Source organism: Daucus carota, chromosome 7 (assembly GCF_001625215.2).
Source record: "Daucus carota subsp. sativus chromosome 7, DH1 v3.0, whole genome shotgun sequence".
Lineage (NCBI taxonomy): Eukaryota > Viridiplantae > Streptophyta > Magnoliopsida > Apiales > Apiaceae > Daucus > Daucus carota.
Genome location: NC_030387.2, coordinates 16,596,780 through 16,618,127, shown reverse-complemented (window position 1 = coordinate 16,618,127; position 21,348 = coordinate 16,596,780).

Sequence of the window (21,348 nt, the reverse complement as noted above, 5' to 3'; positions counted from 1 at the left end):
AATAACTTTAGATGTTGTTCATACTCATTCCTGGTGATCCGGGGATTGTGGATTTAGATTTTAGTTCTAATATCTCATAACTCTATAATTCTAGTTTATTTATCGTTTATGCATGCTTTAGTCGGTTATTTAAGTTGGGTCCGTCACAGTTGTTATATCCTCTCCCCCTTCAAAATTTTCGGTTGTTTAAAATTAGAGTCAACTTGTAGTTTCATTTTTGAATCGTTTGAGCCCGGAAACAACTTTTTGCTTCATTATTAGCTGGATTGAAGTTGGAAACAACATTTAGCTTCATTGCAAGCTCGTTTGAAGTTGAAAACAACTTTTAGCTTCATTTTCAGTTGTTTAAAATTAGAATCAACTTGTAGTTTCATTCTTGACTCGTTTCAGCCTGTAAACAACTTGTTGCTTCATTATTGGCTAGATTGAAGTTGTAAACAACTTGTAGCTTCATTCGAGACTCGTGGGAAGTGGAAAACAAATTGTAGCTTCATTTTTGGTTGTTTAAAATTAGAATCAACTTGTAGTTTCATTCTTGACTCGTTTGAGCCCGGAAACAACTTGTTGCTTCATTATTGGCTGCATTGAAGTTGGAAACGACTTGTAGCTTCATTCCAGACTCGTTTGAAGTTGAACACAACTTGTAGCTTCAATTTCGGTTGTTTAAAATTAGAATCAACTTGTAGTTTAATTTTTGACTCGTTTGAGCCTGTAAACAACTTGTTGCTTCATTATTGGTTAGATTGAAGTTGGAAACAACTTGTAGCTTCATTCTAGACTCGTTTGAAGTGGAAAACAATTTGTAACTTCATTTTCGGTTGTTTAAAATTAGAGTCAACTTGTAGTTTCATTTTTGAATCGTTTGAGCCCGGAAACAACTTTTTGCTTCATTATTGGCTGGATTGAAGTTGGAAACTACATTTAGCTTCATTGCAAACTCGTTTGAAGTCGAAAACAACTTTTAGCTTCATTTTCAGTTGTTTAAAATTAGAATCAACTTGTAGTTTCATTCTTGACTCGTTTCAGCCTGTAAACAACTTGTTGCTTCATTATTGGCTAGATTGAAGTTGTAAACAACTTGCAGCTTCATTCTAAACTCGTGGGAAGTGGAAAACAAATTGTAGCTTCATTTTTGGTTGTTTATAATTAGAATCAACTTGTAGTTTCATTCTTGACTCGTTTGAGCCCGGAAACAACTTGTTGCTTCATTATTGGCTGGATTGAAGTTGGAAACGACTTGTAGCTTCATTCCAGACTCGTTTGAAGTTGAACACAACTTGTAGCTTCATTTTCGGTTGTTTAAAATTAGAATCAACTTGTAGTTTCATTTTTGACTCGTTTGAGCCTGTAAACAACTTGTTGCTTCATTATTGGCTAGATTGAAGTTGTAAACAACTTGTAGCTTCATTCTAGACTCGTGGGAAGTGAAAAACAAATTGTAGCTTCATTTTTGGTTGTTTAAAAATAGAATCAACTTGTAGTTTCATTCTTGACTCGTTTGAGCCCGGAAACAACTTGTTGCTTCATTATTGGCAGGATTGAAGTTGGAAACAACATGTAGCTTCATTCCAGACTCATTTGAAGTTGAAAACAACTTGTAGCTTCATTTTCAGTTGCTTAAAATTAGAATCAACTTGTAGATTCATTCTTGAGTCGTTTGAGCCTGTAAATAACTTGTTGCTTCAGTACTGGCTGGATCGAAGTTGGAAACAACTTGTAGCTTCATTCTAGACTCGTTTGAAGTGGAAAACAATTTTTAGTTTCATTCTTGACTCGTTTGAGCCCGGAAACAACTTGTTGCTTCATTATTGGCTGGATTGAAGTTGGAAACGACTTGTAGCTTCATTCTAGACTCGTTTGAAGTTGAACACAACTTGTAGCTTCATTTTCGGTTGTTTAAAATTAGAATCAACTTGTAGTTTCATTTTTGACTCGTTTGAGCCTGTAAACAACTTGTTGCTTCATTATTGGTTAGATTGAAGTTGGAAACAACTTGTAGCTTCATTCTGGACTCGTTTGAAGTGGAAAACAATTTGTAACTTCATTTTCGGTTGTTTAAAATTAGAGTCAACTTGTAGTTTCATTTTTGAATCGTTTGAGCCCGGAAACAACTTTTTGCTTCATTATTGGCTGGATTGAAGTTGGAAACAACATTTAGCTTCATTGCAAACTCGTTTGAAGTTGAAAACAACTTTTAGCTTCATTTTCAGTTGTTTAAAATTAGAATCAACTTGTAGTTTCATTCTTGACTCGTTTGAGCCTGTAAACAACTTGTTGCTTCATTATTGGCTAGATTGAAGTTGTAAACAACTTGTAGCTTCATTCTAGACTCGTGGGAAGTGGAAAACAAATTGTAGCTTCATTTTTGGTTGATTAAAATTAGAATCAACTTGTAGTTTCATTCTTGACTCGTTTGAGCCCGGAAACAACTTGTTGCTTCATTATTAGCTGGATTTAAGTTCGAAACAACATGTAGCTTCATTCCAGACTCGTTTGAAGTTGAAAACAACTTGTAGCTTTATTTTCAGTTGTTTAAAATTAGAATCAACTTGTAGTTTCATTCTTGAGTCGTTTGAGCCTGTAAATAACTTGTTGCTTCAGTACTGGCTGGATCGAAGTTGGAAACAACTTGTAGCTTCATTCTAGACTCGTTTGAAGTGGAAAACAATTTGTAGTTTCATTCTTGACTCGTTTGACCCCGGAAACAACTTGTTGCTTCATTATTGGCTGGATTGAAGTTGGAAACGACTTGTAGCTTCATTCTAGACTCGTTTGAAGTTGAACACAACTTGTAGCTTCATTTTCGGTTGTTTAAAATTAGAATCAACTTGTAGTTTCATTTTTGACTCGTTTGAGCCTGTAAACAACTTGTTGCTTCATTATTGGTTAGATTGAAGTTGGAAACAACTTGTAGCTTCATTCTAGACTCGTGGGAAGTGGAAAACAAATTGTAGCTTCATTTTTGGTTGTTTAAAATTAGAATCAACCTGTAGTTTCATTCTTGACTCGTTTGAGCCCGGAAACAACTTGTTGCTTCATTATTGGCTGGATTGAAGTTGGAAACAACATGTAGCTTCATTCCAGACTCGTTTGAAGTTGAAAACAACTTGTAGCTTCATTTTCAGTTGTTTAAAATTAGAATCAACTTGTAGTTTCATTCTTGAGTCGTTTGAGCCTGTAAACAACTTGTTGCTTCATTACTGGCTGGATCGAAGTTGGAAACAACTTGTAGCTTCATTCTAGACTCGTTTGAAGTGGAAAACAATTTGTAGTTTCATCTCGTTTGAGCCCGGAAACAACTTGTTGCTTCATTATTGGCTGGATTGAAGTTGGAAACGACTTGTAGCTTCATTCCAGACTCGTTTGAGGTTGAACACAACTTGTAGCTTCATTTTCGGTTGTTTAAAATTAGAATCAACTTGTAGTTTCATTTTTGACTCGTTGGAGCCTGTAAACAACTTGTTGCTTCATTATTGGTTAGATTGAAGTTGGAAACAACTTGTAGCTTCATTCTAGACTCGTTTGAAGTGGAAAACAATTTGTAACTACATTTTCGGTTGTTTAAAATTAGAGTCAACTTGTAGTTTCATTTTTGAATCGTTTGAGCCCGGAAACAACTTTTTGCTTCATTATTGGCTGGATTGAAGTTGGAAACAACATTTAGCTTCATTGCAAACTCGTTTGAAGTTGAAAACAACTTTTAGCTTCATTTTCAGTTGTTTAAAATTAGAATCAACTTGTAGTTTCATTCTTGACTCGTTTGAGCCTGTAAACAACTTGTTGCTTCATTATTGGCTAGATTGAAGTTGTAAACAACTTGTAGCTTCATTCTAGACTCGTGAGAAGTGGAAAACAAATTGTAGCTTCATTTTTGGTTGATTAAAATTAGAATCAACTTGTAGTTTCATTCTTGACTCGATTGAGCCCGGAAACAACTTGTTGCTTCATTATTGGCTGGATTTAAGTTCGAAACAACATGTAGCTTCATTCCAGACTCATTTGAAGTTGAAAACAACTTGTAGCTTTATTTTCAGTTGTTTAAAATTATAATCAACTTGTAGTTTCATTCTTGAGTCGTTTGAGCCTGTAAATAACTTGTTGCTTCAGTACTGGCTGGATCGAAGTTGGAAACAACTTGTAGTTTCATTCTAGACTCGTTTGAAGTGGAAAACAATTTGTAGTTTCATTCTTAACTCGTTTGAGCCCGGAAACAACTTGTTGTTTCATTATTGGCTGGATTGAAGTTGGAAACGACTTGTAGCTTCATTCTAGACTCGTTTGAAGTTGAACACAACTTGTAGCTTCATTTTGGGTTGTTTAAAATTAGAATCAACTTGTAGTTTCATTTTCGACTCGTTTGAGCCTGTAAACAACTTGTTGCTTCATTATTGGTTAGATTGAAGTTGGAAACAACTTGTAGCTTCATTCTAGACTCGTTTGAAGTGGAAAACAATTTGTAACTTCATTTTCGGTTGTTTAAAATTAGAGTCAACTTGTAGTTTCATTTTTGAATCGTTTGAGCCCGGAAACAACTTTTTGCTTCATTATTGGCTGGATTGAAGTTGGAAACAACATTTAGCTTCATTGCAAACTCGTTTGAAGTTGAAAACAACTTTTAGCTTCATTTTCAGTTGTTTAAAATTGGAATCAACTTGTAGTTTCATCCTTGACTCGTTTGAGCCTGTAAACAACTTGTTGCTTCATTATTGGCTAGATTGAAGTTGTAAACAACTTGTAGCTTCATTCTATACTCGTGGGAAGTGGAAAACCAATTGTAGCTTCATTTTTGGTTGTTTAAAATTAGAATCAACTTGCAGTTTCATTCTTGACTCGTTTGAGCCCGGAAACAACTTGTTGCTTCATTTTTGGCTGGATTGAAGTTGGAAACAACATGTAGCTTCATTCCAAACTCGTTTGAAGTTGAAAACAACTTGTAGCTTCATTTTCAGTTGTTTAAAATTAGAATCAACTTGTAGTTTCATTCTTGAGTCGTTTGAGCCTGTAAACAACTTGTTGCTTCATTACTGGCTGGATCGAAGTTGGAAACAACTTGTAGCTTCATTCTAGACTCGTTTGAAGTGGAAAACAATTTGTAGTTTCATCTCGTTTGAGCCCGGAAACAACTTGTTGCTTCATTATTGGCTGGATTGAAGTTGGAAACGACTTGTAGCTTCATTCCAGACTCGTTTGAAGTTGAACACAACTTGTAGCTTCATTTTCGGTTGTTTAAAATTAGAATCAACTTGTAGTTTCATTTTTGACTCGTTTGAGCCTGTAAACAACTTGTTGCTTCATTATTGGTTAGATTGAAGTTGGAAACAACTTGTAGCTTCATTCGAGGCTCGTTTGAAGTGGAAAACAATTTGTAACTTCATTTTCGGTTGTTTAAAATTAGAGTCAACTTGTAGTTTCATTTTTGAATCGTTTGAGCCCGGAAACAACTTTTTGCTTCATTATTGGCTGGATTGAAGTTGGAAACAACATTTAGCTTCATTGCAAACTCGTTTGAAGTTGAAAACAACTTTTAGCTTCATTTTCAGTTGTTTAAAATTAGAATCAACTTGTAGTTTCATTTTTGACTCGTTTGAGCCTGTAAACAACTTGTTGCTTCATTATTGGCTAGATTGAAGTTGTAAACAACTTGTAGCTTCATTCTAGACTCGCGGGAAGTGGAAAACAAATTGTAGCTTCATTTTTGGTTGATTAAAATTAGAATCAACTTGTAGTTTCATTCTTGACTCGTTTGAGCCCGGAAACAACTTGTTGCTTCATTATTCGCTGGATTGAAGTTGGAAACAACATGTAGCTTCATTCCAGACTCGTTTGAAGTTGAAAACAACTTGTAGCTTCATTTTCAGTTGTTTAAAATTAGAATCAACTTGTAGTTTCAATCTTGACTCGTTTGAGCCTGTAAACAACTTGTTGCTTCATTACTGGCTAGATTGAAGTTGGAAACAACTTGTAGCTTCATTCTAGACTCGTTCGAAGTGGAAAACAATTTGTATCTTCATTTTCAGTTGTTTAAAATTAGAATCACCTTATAGTTTCATTCTTGAATCGTTTGAGCCCGGAAACAACTTGTTGCTTCATTATTGGCTGGATTGAAGTTGGAAACAACATGTAGCTTCATTCCAGACTCGTTTGAAGTTGAAAACAACTTGTAGCTTCATTTTCAGTTGTTTAAAAATAGAATCAACTTGTAGTTTCATTCTTGAGTCGTTTGAGCCATAAACAACTTGTTGCTTCATTACTAGCTGGATCGAAGTTGGAAACAACTTGTAGCTTCATTCTAGACTCGTTTGAAGTGGAAAACAATTTGTAGTTTCATTCTTGACTCGTTTGAGCCCGGAAACAACTTGTTGCTTCATTATTGGCTGGATTGAAGTTGGAAACGACTTGTAGCTTCATTCCAGACTCGTTTGAAGTTGAACACAACTTGTAGCTTCATTTTCGGTTGTTTAAAATTAGAATCAACTTGTAGTTTCATTTTTGAATCGTTTGAGCCCGGAAACAACTTTTTGCTTCATTATTGGCTGGATTGAAGTTGGAAACAACATGTAGCTTCATTCCAGACTCGTTTGAAGTTGAAAACAACTTGTAGCTTCATTTTCAGTTGTTTAAAATTAGAATCAACTTGTAGTTTCATTCTTGACTCGTTTGAGCCTGTAAACAACTTGTTGCTTCATTATTGGCTAGATTGAAGTTGGAAACAACTTGTAGCTTCATTCTAGACTCGTTCGAAGTGGAAAACAATTTGTATCTTCATTTTCAGTTGTTTAAAATTAGAATCACCTTATAGTTTCATTCTTGAATCGTTTGAGCCCGGAAACAACTTGTTGCTTCATTATTGGCTGGATTGTAGTTGGAAACAACATGTAGCTTCATTCCAGACTCGTTTGAAGTTGAAAACAACCTGTAGCTTCATTTTCAGTTGTTTAAAATTAGAGTTTCATTCTTGAGTCGTTTGAGCCATAAACAACTTGTTGCTTCATTACTGGCTGGATCGAAGTTGGAAACAACTTGTAGCTTCATTCTAGACTCGTTTGAAGTGGAAAACAATTTGTAGTTTCATTCCTGACTCGTTTGAGCCCGGAAACAACTTGTTGCTTCATTATTGGCTGGATTGAAGTTGGAAACGACTTGTAGCTTCATTCCAGACTCGTTTGAAGTTGAACACAACTTGTAACTTCATTTTCGGTTGTTTAAAATTGGAGTCAACTTGTAGTTTCATTCCTGACTCGTTTGAGCCCGGAAACAACTTGTTGCTTCATTATTGGCTGGATTGAAGTTGGAAACGACTTGTAGCTTCATTCCAGCCTCGTTTGAACTTGAACACAACTTGTAACTTCATTTTCGGTTGTTTAAAATTGGAGTCAACTTGTATTTTCATTTTTGAATCGTTTGAGCCCGGAAACAACTTGTTGCTTCATTATTGGCTGGATTGAAGTTGGAAACAACATGTAGCTTCATTCCAGACTCGTTTGAAGTTGAAAACAACTTGTAGCTTCATTTTCAGTTGTTTAAAATTAGAATCAACTTGTAGTTTCATTCTTGAGTCGTTTGAGCCTGTAAACAACTTGTTGCTTCATTACTGGCTGGATCGAAGTTGGAAACAACTTGTAGCTTCATTCTAGACTCGTTTGAAGTGGAAAACAATTTGTAACTCTCGTTTGAGCCCGGAAACAACTTGTTGCTTCATTATTGGCTGGATTGAAGTTGGAAACGACTTGTAGCTTCATTCCAGACTCGTTTGAAGTTGAACACAACTTGTAGCTTCATTTTCGGTTGTTTAAAATTAGAATCAACTTGTAGTTTCATTTTTGACTCGTTTGAGCCTGTAAACAACTTGTTGCTTCATTATTGGTTAGATTGAAGTTGGAAACAACTTGTAGCTTCATTCTAGACTCGTTTGAAGTGGAAAACAATTTGTAACTTCATTTTCGGTTGTTTAAAATTAGAGTCAACTTGTAGTTTCATTTTTGAATCGTTTGAGCCCGGAAACAACTTTTTGCTTCATTATTGGCTGGATTGAAGTTGGAAACAACATTTAGCTTCATTGCAAACTCGTTTGAAGTTGAAAACAACTTTTAGCTTCATTTTCAGTTTTTTAAAATTAGAATCAACTTGTAGTTTCATTCTTGACTCGTTTGAGCCTGTAAACAACTTGTTGCTTCATTATTGGCTAGATTGAAGTTGTAAACAACTTGTAGCTTCATTCTAGACTCGTGGGAAGTGGAAAACAAATTGTAGCTTCATTTTTGGTTGATTAAAATTAGAATCAACTTGTAGTTTCATTCTTGACTCGTTTGAGCCCGGAAACAACTTGTTGCTTCATTATTGGCTGGATTGAAATTGGAAACAACATGTAGCTTCATTCCAGACTCGTTTGAAGTTGAAAACAACTTGTAGCTTCATTTTCAGTTGTTTAAAATTAGAATCAACTTGTAGTTTCATTCTTGACTCGTTTGAGCCTGTAAACAACTTGTTGCTTCATTACTGGCTAGATTGAAGTTGGAAACAACTTGTAGCTTCATTCTAGACTCGTTCGAAGTGGAAAACAATTTGTATCTTCATTTTCAGTTGTTTAAAATTAGAATCACCTTATAGTTTCATTCTTGAATCGTTTGAGCCCGGAAACAACTTGTTGCTTCATTATTGGCTGGATTGAAGTTGGAAACAACATGTAGCTTCATTCCAGACTCGTTTGAAGTTGAAAACAACTTGTAGCTTCATTTTCAGTTGTTTAAAAATAGAATCAACTTGTAGTTTCATTCTTGAGTCGGTTGAGCCATAAACAACTTGTTGCTTCATTACTGGCTGGATCGAAGTTGGAAACAACTTGTAACTTCATTCTAGACTCGTTTGAAGTGGAAAACAATTTGTAGTTTCATTCTTGACTCGTTTGAGCCCGGAAACAACTTGTTGCTTCATTATTGGCTGGATTGAAGTTGGAAACGACTTGTAGCTTCATTCCAGACTCGTTTGAAGTTGAACACAACCTGTAGCTTCATTTTCGGTTGTTTAAAATTAGAATCAACTTGTAGTTTCATTTTTGAATCGTTTGAGCCCGAAAACAACTTTTTGCTTCATTATTGGCTGGATTGAAGTTGGAAACAACTTGTAGCTTCATTCTAGACTCGTTCGAAGTGGAAAACAATTTGTATCTTCATTTTCAGTTGTTTAAAATTAGAATCACCTTATAGTTTCATTCTTGAATCGTTTGAGCCCGGAAACAACTTGTTGCTTCATTATTGGCTAGATTGAAGTTGTAAACAACTTGTAGCTTCATTCTAGACTCGTGGGAAGTGGAAAACAAATTGTAGCTTCATTTTTGGTTGATTAAAATTAGAATCAACTTGTAGTTTCATTCTTGACTCGTTTGAGCCCGGAAACAACTTGTTGCTTCATTATTGGCTGGATTGAAGTTGGAAACAACATGTAGCTTCATTCCAGACTCGTTTGAAGTTGAAAACAACTTGTAGCTTCATTTTCAGTTGTTTAAAATTAGAATCAACTTGTAGTTTCATTCTTGACTCGTTTGAGCCTGTAAACAACTTGTTGCTTCATTACTAGCTAGATTGAAGTTGGAAACAACTTGTAGCTTCATTCTAGACTCGTTCGAAGTGGAAAACAATTTGTATCTTCATTTTCAGTTGTTTAAAATTAGAATCACCTTATAGTTTCATTCTTGAATCGTTTGAGCCCGGAAACAACTTGTTGCTTCATTATTGGCTGGATTGAAGTTGGAAACAACATGTAGCTTCATTCCAGACTCGTTTGAAGTTGAAAACAACTTGTAGCTTCATTTTCAGTTGTTTAAAAATAGAATCAACTTGTAGTTTCATTCTTGAGTCGGTTGAGCCATAAACAACTTGTTGCTTCATTACTGGCTGGATCGAAGTTGGAAACAACTTGTAACTTCATTCTAGACTCGTTTGAAGTGGAAAACAATTTGTAGTTTCATTCTTGACTCGTTTGAGCCCGGAAACAACTTGTTGCTTCATTATTGGCTGGATTGAAGTTGGAAACGACTTGTAGCTTCATTCCAGACTCGTTTGAAGTTGAACACAACCTGTAGCTTCATTTTCGGTTGTTTAAAATTAGAATCAACTTGTAGTTTCATTTTTGAATCGTTTGAGCCCGAAAACAACTTTTTGCTTCATTATTGGCTGGATTGAAGTTGGAAACAACATGTAGCTTCATTCTAGACTCGTTTGAAGTTGAAAACAACTTGTAGCTTCATTTTCAGTTGTTTAAAATTAGAATCAACTTGTAGTTTCATTCTTGACTCGTTTGAGCCTGTAAACAACTTGTTGCTTCATTATTGGCTAGATTGAAGTTGGAAACAACTTGTAGCTTCATTCTAGACTCGTTCGAAGTGGAAAACAATTTGTATCTTCATTTTCAGTTGTTTAAAATTAGAATCACCTTATAGTTTCATTCTTGAATCGTTTGAGCCCGGAAACAACTTGTTGCTTCATTATTGGCTGGATTGAAGTTGGAAACAACATGTAGCTTCTTTCCAGACTCGTTTGAAGTTGAAAACAACTTGTAGCTTCATTTTCAGTTGTTTAAAATTAGAATCAACTTGTAGTTTCATTCTTGAGTCGTTTGAGCCATAAACAACTTGTTGCTTCATTACTGGCTGGATCGAAGTTGGAAACAACTTGTAGCTTCATTCTAGACTCGTTTGAAGTGGAAAACAATTTGTAGTTTCATTCTTGACTCGTTTGAGCCCGGAAACAACTTGTTGCTTCATTATTGGCTGGATTGAAGTTGGAAACGACTTGTAGCTTCATTCCAGACTCGTTTGAAGTTGAACACAACTTGTAGCTTCATTTTCGGTTGTTTAAAATTAGAATCAACTTGTAGTTTCATTTTTGAATCGTTTGAGCCCGGAAACAACTTTTTGCTTCATTATTGGCTGGATTGAAGTTGGAAACAACATTTAGCTTCATTGCAAACTCGTTTGAAGTTGAAAACAACTTTTAGCTTCATTTTCAGTTGTTTAAAATTGGAATCAACTTGTAGTTTCATCCTTGACTCGTTTGAGCCTGTAAACAACTTGTTGCTTCATTATTGGCTAGATTGAAGTTGTAAACAACTTGTAGCTTCATTCTATACTCGTGGGAAGTGGAAAACCAATTGTAGCTTCATTTTTGGTTGTTTAAAATTAGAATCAACTTGTAGTTTCATTCTTGACTCGTTTGAGCCCGGAAACAACTTGTTGCTTCATTTTTGGCTGGATTGAAGTTGGAAACAACATGTAGCTTCATTCCAAACTCGTTTGAAGTTGAAAACAACTTGTAGCTTCATTTTCAGTTGTTTAAAATTAGAATCAACTTGTAGTTTCATTCTTGAGTCGTTTGAGCCTGTAAACAACTTGTTGCTTCATTACTGGCTGGATCGAAGTTGGAAACAACTTGTAGCTTCATTCTAGACTCGTTTGAAGTGGAAAACAATTTGTAGTTTCATCTCGTTTGAGCCCGGAAACAACTTGTTGCTTCATTATTGGCTGGATTGAAGTTGGAAACGACTTGTAGCTTCATTCCAGACTCGTTTGAAGTTGAACACAACTTGTAGCTTCATTTTCGGTTGTTTAAAATTAGAATCAACTTGTAGTTTCATTTTTGACTCGTTTGAGCCTGTAAACAACTTGTTGCTTCATTATTGGTTAGATTGAAGTTGGAAACAACTTGTAGCTTCATTCGAGGCTCGTTTGAAGTGGAAAACAATTTGTAACTTCATTTCGGTTGTTTAAAATTAGAGTCAACTTGTAGTTTCATTTTGAATCGTTTGAGCCCGGAAACAACTTTTTGCTTCATTATTGGCTGGATTGAAGTTGGAAACAACATTTAGCTTCATTGCAAACTCGTTTGAAGTTGAAAACAACTTTTAGCTTCATTTTCAGTTGTTTAAAATTAGAATCAACTTGTAGTTTCATTTTTGACTCGTTTGAGCCTGTAAACAACTTGTTGCTTCATTATTGGCTAGATTGAAGTTGTAAACAACTTGTAGCTTCATTCTAGACTCGCGGGAAGTGGAAAACAAATTGTAGCTTCATTTTTGGTTGATTAAAATTAGAATCAACTTGTAGTTTCATTCTTGACTCGTTTGAGCCCGGAAACAACTTGTTGCTTCATTATTCGCTGGATTGAAGTTGGAAACAACATGTAGCTTCATTCCAGACTCGTTTGAAGTTGAAAACAACTTGTAGCTTCATTTTCAGTTGTTTAAAATTAGAATCAACTTGTAGTTTCAATCTTGACTCGTTTGAGCCTGTAAACAACTTGTTGCTTCATTACTGGCTAGATTGAAGTTGGAAACAACTTGTAGCTTCATTCTAGACTCGTTCGAAGTGGAAAACAATTTGTATCTTCATTTTCAGTTGTTTAAAATTAGAATCACCTTATAGCTTCATTCTTGAATCGTTTGAGCCCGGAAACAACTTGTTGCTTCATTATTGGCTGGATTGAAGTTGGAAACAACATGTAGCTTCATTCCAGACTCGTTTGAAGTTGAAAACAACTTGTAGCTTCATTTTCAGTTGTTTAAAAATAGAATCAACTTGTAGTTTCATTCTTGAGTCGTTTGAGCCATAAACAACTTGTTGCTTCATTACTAGCTGGATCGAAGTTGGAAACAACTTGTAGCTTCATTCTAGACTCGTTTGAAGTGGAAAACAATTTGTAGTTTCATTCTTGACTCGTTTGAGCCCGGAAACAACTTGTTGCTTCATTATTGGCTGGATTGAAGTTGGAAACGACTTGTAGCTTCATTCCAGACTCGTTTGAAGTTGAACACAACTTGTAGCTTCATTTTCGGTTGTTTAAAATTAGAATCAACTTGTAGTTTCATTTTTGAATCGTTTGAGCCCGGAAACAACTTTTTGCTTCATTATTGGCTGGATTGAAGTTGGAAACAACATGTAGCTTCATTCCAGACTCGTTTGAAGTTGAAAACAACTTGTAGCTTCATTTTCAGTTGTTTAAAATTAGAATCAACTTGTAGTTTCATTCTTGACTCGTTTGAGCCTGTAAACAACTTGTTGCTCATTATTGGCTAGATTGAAGTTGGAAACAACTTGTAGCTTCATTCTAGACTCGTTCGAAGTGGAAAACAATTTGTATCTTCATTTTCAGTTGTTTAAAATTAGAATCACCTTATAGTTTCATTCTTGAATCGTTTGAGCCCGGAAACAACTTGTTTGCTTCATTATTGGCTGGATTGTAGTTGGAAACAACATGTAGCTTCATTCCAGACTCATTTGAAGTTGAAAACAACTTGTAGCTTCATTTTCAGTTGTTTAAAATTAGAGTTTCATTCTTGAGTCGTTTGAGCCATAAACAACTTGTTGCTTCATTACTGGCTGGATCGAAGTTGGAAACAACTTGTAGCTTCATTCTAGACTCGTTTGAAGTGGAAAACAATTTGTAGTTTCATTCCTGACTCGTTTGAGCCCGGAAACAACTTGTTGCTTCATTATTGGCTGGATTGAAGTTGGAAACGACTTGTAGCTTCATTCCAGACTCGTTTGAGTTGAACACAACTTGTAACTTCATTTTCGGTTGTTTAAAATTGGAGTCAACTTGTAGTTTTCATTCCTGACTCGTTTGAGCCCGGAAACAACTTGTTGCTTCATTATTTGGCTGGATTGAAGTTGGAAACAACTTGTAGCTTCATTCCAGACTCGTTTGAAGTTGAAAACAACTTGTAACTTCATTTTCAGTTGTTTAAAATTAGAATCAACTTGTAGTTTCATTCTTGAATCGTTTGAGCCCGGAAACAACTTGTTGCTTCATTATTGGCTGGATTGAAGTTGGAAACAACATGTAGCTTCATTCCAGACTCGTTTGAAGTTGAAAACAACTTGTAGCTTCATTTTCAGTTGTTTAAAATTAGAATCAACTTGTAGTTTCATTCTTGACTCGTTGAGCCTGGAAACAACTTGTTGCTTCATTATTGGCTGGATTGAAGTTGGAAACAACTTGTAGCTTCATTCTAGACTCGTTTGAAGTGGAAAACAAACAATTATGTAACTCGGCGTTTGAGCCCGGAAACACTTGTTGCTTCATTATTGGCTGGATTGAAAAAAAAAGTTGGAAACGACTTGTAGCTATCATTCCCAACTCGATTTTGAAGTTTGAACACAAACTTGTAGCTTCATTTTCGGGTTGTTTAAAATTAGAATCAACTTGTAGTTTCAATTTTTTGACTCGTTGAGCCTGTAAACAACGTGTTGCGGCAGTAGTGTTAAGATGGTAGTTGGAAACAACTTGTAGCTTCATTCGAGACGCGGTTTTGAAAGTGGAAAACAATGGGAACTTCAAGTGTACCGGTTTGGGGGAAAAGTAGAGTCACTTGTAAGTTTCATTTTTTTGAAATCGTATGAGCCCGGAAACAACTTTTTTGCGTCATTATTGGCTGGATTGAAAGTTGGAAAACAACAATTTAAGCTATCAATAAAAAATTGCAAACTCTTTGAAGTTGAAAACACTTTGAGCTTCATTTCATCAGTTTTTTAAAATTAGAATCAACTTGTAGGTTCAGTTTGACTGTTTGAAGCCTGTAAACAACGTTGTTGCTTTTCATTAGGTTGGCTGATTGAAGTTTGTAAACACTTGTGCTTCAAAGTCTAGACTACGTGGAAGTTGGAAAACAAAATTGTAGCTTCATTTTTTTGGTTAAAGATTAAAATTAGAATCAACTTGTAAGTTCATTCTTGACTTCGGTTGAGCCCGGAACAACTTGTTTGCTTTCAATTATTGGCCTGGAATTGAATTGGAACAACAGGTAGCTTCATTCCGACTCGTTTGAAGTTGAAAACAAACTTGTAGCTTAATTTTCAGTTGTGTAAAATTAGAATCAACTTGTAGTTTTCAGTCTGAACTCGTGTTTGAGCCGGTAAACAACTTGTGCTCATTACTGGCTAGATTGAAGTTGGGAAACAACTTGTAGCTTCATTCTAGCTCTCGTTCGAAGTGGAAAACAATGTATCTTCATTTGAAGTTGTTTTAAAATGTAGAATCACCTAGAGTTTCATTCTTGAAGCGTTTGAGCCTGCCGGAAACAACTTGTTGCTTCATTATGGGCTGGTTGAAGTTGGAAACAACATGTAAAGCTTCATTCCAGACTCGTTTGAAGTGTGAAAACAACTTGTAGCTTTCATTCCAGTTGTTTAAAAATAGAATCAACTTGTAGTTTCATTCTTTGGAGTCGGTTGAGCCATTAAAAACGTTGTGGCTTTCGACTGGGCTGGATCGAAGGTTTGAAACAACTTGTAACTTCAAGTCTGTATCTAGACTCGTTTTGAAGTGGAAAACAAGTTGTAGTTTCAGTCTGACTCGTTTTGCCCGGAAACAACTTGTTGCCTTCATTAGTGGCTGGATTGAAGTTGGAAACGACTTTGTAGCTCATTCCAGAACTCTTTGAAGTTGAAACACACCTGTAGCTTTTCATTTTCCGTGGTTGTTTAAATTAGAATCAAACTGTAGTTCATTTTTGAATCCGTGTTAGCCCGAAACAACTTTTTGCTCAATTATTGCCTGGATTGAAGTTGGAAAACAACTTGTAGCTGTCAATTCTAGACGCGTTCGAAAGTGGAAAACAATTTGTATTTCAATTTTCAGTTGTTTAAAATTAGAATCACCTTAAGTTTCATTTCTTGATCGGTTGACCCCGAAACAACTACTTTGTTGCTTCTTATTGGCTAGATTGAGTTTTGTAAACAACTTGTACTTCATTCTAGACTCTCGTGGGAAATTGGAAAGCAGAATTGTAGCTCTTCATTTTTGGGTTGATTAAAAATTAGAATCAACTTGTAGTTTTCAGTCTTGACCGTCCGTTTGAGCCCGGAAACAACTTTGTTGGCTTCATTATTTGCTTGGGATTGAAGTTGGAAACAACATGTAGCTTCATTCCAGACTCGTTTTTGAAGTTGAAAAAACGTGTAGCTTCATTTTTCAGTTGTGTTAAAATTAGAATCAACTTGTAGTTTCACATCTTGAACCTCGTTTGAGCCTGTAACACTGGTTGCTTCATTACGAGCTAGATTGAAGTTGGAAACAAACTTGTAGCTTCAATTCTAGACTCCGTTCGAAGTTGGAAAACAATTTGTATCTTCATTTTCAGTGGGGTTTAAAATTAAGAATCAATCCATTATAGTTGCATGCATTCTTGAATCGTGTTGAGCCCGGAAACAACCTTGTTGCTCAATATTGCTGGATTGAAGTTGGAAACAACCATGTAGCTTAGTAGCTTCATCCAGAACGTCGTTTGAAGGTGAAAACAACTTGTTAGCTTCATTTTCAGTTGGTTAAAATAGGAATAAACTTGTATTTTATTCTTGAGGTCGGTTGAGCCATAAAAACACTGTGTTGCTTCATTTACGGCTTGGATCGAAGTTTGGAAACAACTTGTAACTTCATCGAGACCGTTTGAAGTGGAAAAACAATTTGTAGTTTCATCATTCTTGACTCGTTTGAGCCCGGAACAACTTGTTGCTTCATTAATTGGCGTGGATTGAAGTTGGACACCGACTTGTTAGCTTCCATCCAGACGCGTTTTGAAGTTGAACACAACCGGTAGCTTCATTTTCGGTTGTTTAAAATTAGAATCAGACGTGTAGTTTCATTTTTGAATCGTGTTTGAGCCCGAAACAACTGTTGCTTCATTATTGGCTGGATTGAAGTGGGAAACAACATGTAGCTTCATATCTAGACTCGTTTTGAAGTTGAAAACAAAATTGTACTTCAATGGTCAGTTGTTTAAAATTAGAATTCAAACTTGTTAGTGGCATTCTTGACTCGTTTGAGCCCTGTAACAACTTGTGTGTCTAATCAATTATTGGCTATAAAAGATTGAAGTTGAAACCAACGTTGGTAGCTTCATTCTAGCCTCGTTTCGCGAGTGGAAAACAATGTGTTCTCATTTTTCAGTGTTTTACAATGACGAATTTCAACCCTTATAGTTGCATTCTTGAATGTTTGAGCCCCGGAAACAACTTGTTGCTTTCATTATTGGCTGGATGGAAGTTGGAAAACACATGTACTTCTTTCCAGACTCGTTTGAAGTTGAAAACAACTTGTAGCTTCTTGTCAGTTGTTTAAAATTAGAATCAACTTGTAGTTTCACATTCTTGAGTCGGTTGAGCCCATAAACAACTTGTTGCTTCATTAATGGCTGGAATCGAAGTTGGAAACAACTTGTAGCTCATTCGAGACTCGTTTGAAGTGGAAAACAATTTGTAGTTATCATTCTTGACTCGTTTTGAGCCCGGAAACAACTTTGCTTCATTAGTGGCTGGATTGAAGTTGGAAACGACGTGTAGCTTCATATCCAACTAGTTGTGAAGTTGAACACAACTTGTACTAAAGCTTCATTTTTCGGTTGTAAAAGTTAGAATCAACTTTTGTAGTTTCATTTTTTGAATCGTATTGAGCCCGGAAACAACTTTTTGCTTTCATTAATAGGCGGGATTTGAAGGTTGGAAACAAAACATTTAGCTCATTGCAAACTCCGTTTTGAAGTTAAAACAACGTTTACCTTCATTTTCAGTTGTTTTAAAATGAATCAACTTGTAGTTTCAAAGTCCAATCCTTGACTCGTTTGAGCCTGTAAACAACTTGTGGCCTTCTTATTGGCTAGATTGAAGTTGTAAAAACTTGTAGCTTCTATTCTACTCGTTGGGGAAGTGGAAAACCATTGTAGCTTGCATTTTTGGTTGTTTTTAAAATTAGAATCAACTTGTAGTTTCAGTTCTTGACTCGTTTTGAGCCCGGAAACAACTTGTTGCTTTCATTTTGGCTGGATTGAAGTTGGAAACAACATGTAAGGCTTCATTCCCACTCGTGTGAAGTGTGAAAACAACTTGTAGCGTCATTTTTCAGTTGTTTTTAAAATAATAAATCAACTTGTAAAGTTTCATTCTTGAGTCCGGTTTGAGGCCGGTAAACAACTTGTTTGCTTTCAAGTTACTGCTGGATAGAAGTTTGGAAACAACTTGTAGCTTCATGCTAGCTCGTTTGGAAGTGAAAAACAATTGGTAGTTTTTCATCTTCGTTTGAGCCCGGAAACAACTTGTTCTTTTCAATTATTGGCTGGAATGTGAAGTTGGAAACGACTTGTGCTTCATTTCCAGACTCGTTGAGGGGTTGAACAAAACGTTGTACTCATTTTCCGGTTGTTTTAAAATTAGAATCACTTGTAGTTTCAGTTTTGACTCGTTTGAGCCTGTTAACAACGGTTGCTTCATTATTGGGTTAGATTGAAGTTGGAAACAACGCTTGTAGGCTTCATTCGAGGCTCGGTTGAAGTGGAAAACAATTTTGTAACTCAATTGTCGGGTGTTTAAAATTAGAGGCAAACTTGTAGTTGTCATTTTTGAATCGTTTGAGCCCCGGAAACAACTTTTTGCTTCATTTTGGCTGGTTGAAGTTGGAAACAAACATTTAGCTTCATTCAAACGCGTTTTTGAAGTTAAAACAATTGTTAGCTTCATTTTCCCAGTTGTGTTTAAATTAGAATCAACGTGTAGTGTTTTTTCATTTTTTGACGTCGTTTGAGCCTGTAAACACTTTGTTGCTTGCGTCATTATTGGCCTAGATTGAAGTTGTAACAACTTGGTAGCTTCATTCTAGACCTCATCGCCGCGGGAAGTGGAACAAATTGTAGCTTCAATTTTTGGTTGATTAAAATTAGAATCAACGTGTAGTTTTCATTCGTGACTTTCGTTGGAGCCCGGAAACAACTTGTTGCTTCAATTAGTTCGCTGGATGAAGTTGGAAACAACAATTACTTTCATTCCAGACTCGTTTGAAGTTGAAAACAACTTTAGCCCTCATTTTCAGTTGTTTTAAAATTAGAATCAACTTGTAGTTTCAATCTTGACTCGTTTGAGCATGTAAACAACTTGTTGGCTTTCATTACGGGCTATTGAAGTTTGGGAAACAACTTGTAGCTTCTTCGACTTCCGTTCCGAATGGAAAACAATTTGGATCTCATTTTTCAGTTGTTTAAATTAGAAATCACCTTATAGCTTCATTCTTGAATCTTTGAGCCCGCCCGGAAACAACGTTGTTGCGTCATTATGGGCTGGATTGAAGTTGGAAACAACATTGTAGCTTCATTCCAGACCTCGTGTTGAAGTTGAAAACAACTTGTAGCTTCATTGTCAATGTGTTTTAAAAATAAAAAGAATCAATGGAGTTTCCATTCTTGAGGTCGTTTGAAGCCATACACAACTTGTTGCTTCATTACGAGCTGGAATCCGAAGTGGAAACAACTTTTTAGCTTCATCTAGACTAGACGGTTGAAGTGGAAACAATTTGTAGTTTCATTCTTGACTCGTTTGAGCCCGGAAACAACAGTGTTGCTTCAAATTAGTTGGCCTTGGATTGAAGTTGGAAAACGACGTTGTAGCGTCCATTCCAGACTCGTTTGGAAGTTGAAACACAACTTGTAGCTGTCATTTGCGGTTTGGTTAAAATTAGAATCAACTTGTAGTTTCATTTTTGAATCGTGGTTGAGCCCGGAAACAACTTTTGCTTCATTAATTGGCTGGATTTGAAAGTTGGAAACAACATGTAGTTCATTCAGACTCGTTTGAAGTTGAAAACCAAATTGGGTAGCTCTTCATTTTCAGTTGTTTAAAATTAGAATCAACACGTGTGTTTTTCATTCTTGACTCGTTGTGAGCCGGTTAAAAAAAACAACTTGTTGCCTCATTAAGTGGCTCGGATTGAAGTTTGAAACAACTTGTAGCTTCATGTCTAGACTCGTTCGAAGTGGAAAACAATTGTAAATCTTCATTTTCAGTTGTATTAAATTAGAATCACCTAAATAGTTTCATTCTTGAATCGTGTTGGCCCGGAAACAACTTGTTTGCTTTTGCTTCATTTATTGGCTGGATTGTAGTTTGGAACAACATGTAGCTTCATTCCAGACTCATTGGAAGTTGAAAAACAACTTTGTTAGCTTCATTTCAGTTGTTTAAAATTAGAGTTTTCATTCTTGTCGTTTGAGCCATAACAACTTGATTGCTTCATTACTTACTGGCGGATCGAAGTTGGAAACAAATTTGTAGCTATCAGTCGAGACTCCGGTTGAAGTGGAAAACAATTTTGTAGTTTCATGCCTGAAGCGTTTGAGCCCGGAAAACAACTTGTTGCTTCATTATTGGCTGGATTGAAGTTTGGAAACGACTTGTAGCTTCATTCCAGACTCTTTGAAGTTGAACACACTTGTAACTTCATTTTCGTTGTTTGAAAATTTGGAGTCAAACTTGTTAGTTGTTCAGTCCTGACTCGGTTTGAGCCCGGAAACAACTTGTTGTTTCATTATTTTGGCTGGATTGAAGTTGGAAACGACTTGGAGCTTCATTCCAGCCTCGTTTGAACGTGAACAGAGACACAACTTGTAACTTCTTTTTCGGTTGTTTAAAATTGGATGTCAACTTGTATTTTTCATTTTTTGAATCGTTTGAGCCCCGGAAACAACTTGTGCTTCATAGTGGCTGGATTGAAGTTGGAAAAACAACATGTAGCTTCATCCAGACTCCGGTGAAAGTTGAAAACAACTTGTAAAGCTTCATTTTCAGTTGTTTAAAAATTAGAATCAACTTGTAAGTTTTTCATTCTTGAGGCGTTTGAGCCCTGTAAACAACTTGGTAGCTTCATTACTGCTGGAATCGAAGTGTGGAAAACAACTTGTATCTTCATTCTAGACTCGTTTGAAGTGGAAACAATTTTGTAACTCTCGTTTGAGCCCGGAAAACAACTTGTTGCTTCATTATTGGCTGATTGAGTGGAAAAAGACTGTGTCTTCATTCCGACCTCGTTTGGAAGTTTGTAACACAACTTAATAGCGTCATTTCGGTTGTTTGAAAAATTAGAAAATCAACTTGTAGTTTTTCATTTTTGACTCGTTTGAGCCTGAACAACCTTGTTGCTATCATTAGTGGTTAGATTGAAGGTTGGAAACAACTTGTAGCTCTTTCATTCTAGACCTCGTTTGAAGGGGAAAACAATTTTTAACTTCATGTTCGGTTGTTTAAAATTAGAGTCAACTTGTATTTTCATTTTTGAATCGTTTGAGCCCGGAAAAACTTTTTGCTCATTATTGGCTGGATTGAAGTTGGAAACAACATTTAGGTGTCATGGAAACGCGTTTGAAGTTAACAACTTTTAGCTTCATTTTCATTGTTAAAAAATTAAGAAATCAACTTGGTAGGTTCATTCTTTGACTTCGTTGAGCCTGTAAACAACTTGTTGCTGTCATTAGTTGGCTAGATTGAAGTTTTAAACACTGGTAAGCTTCATTCGAGACTCGTGGGCAGTGGAAACAAATTGT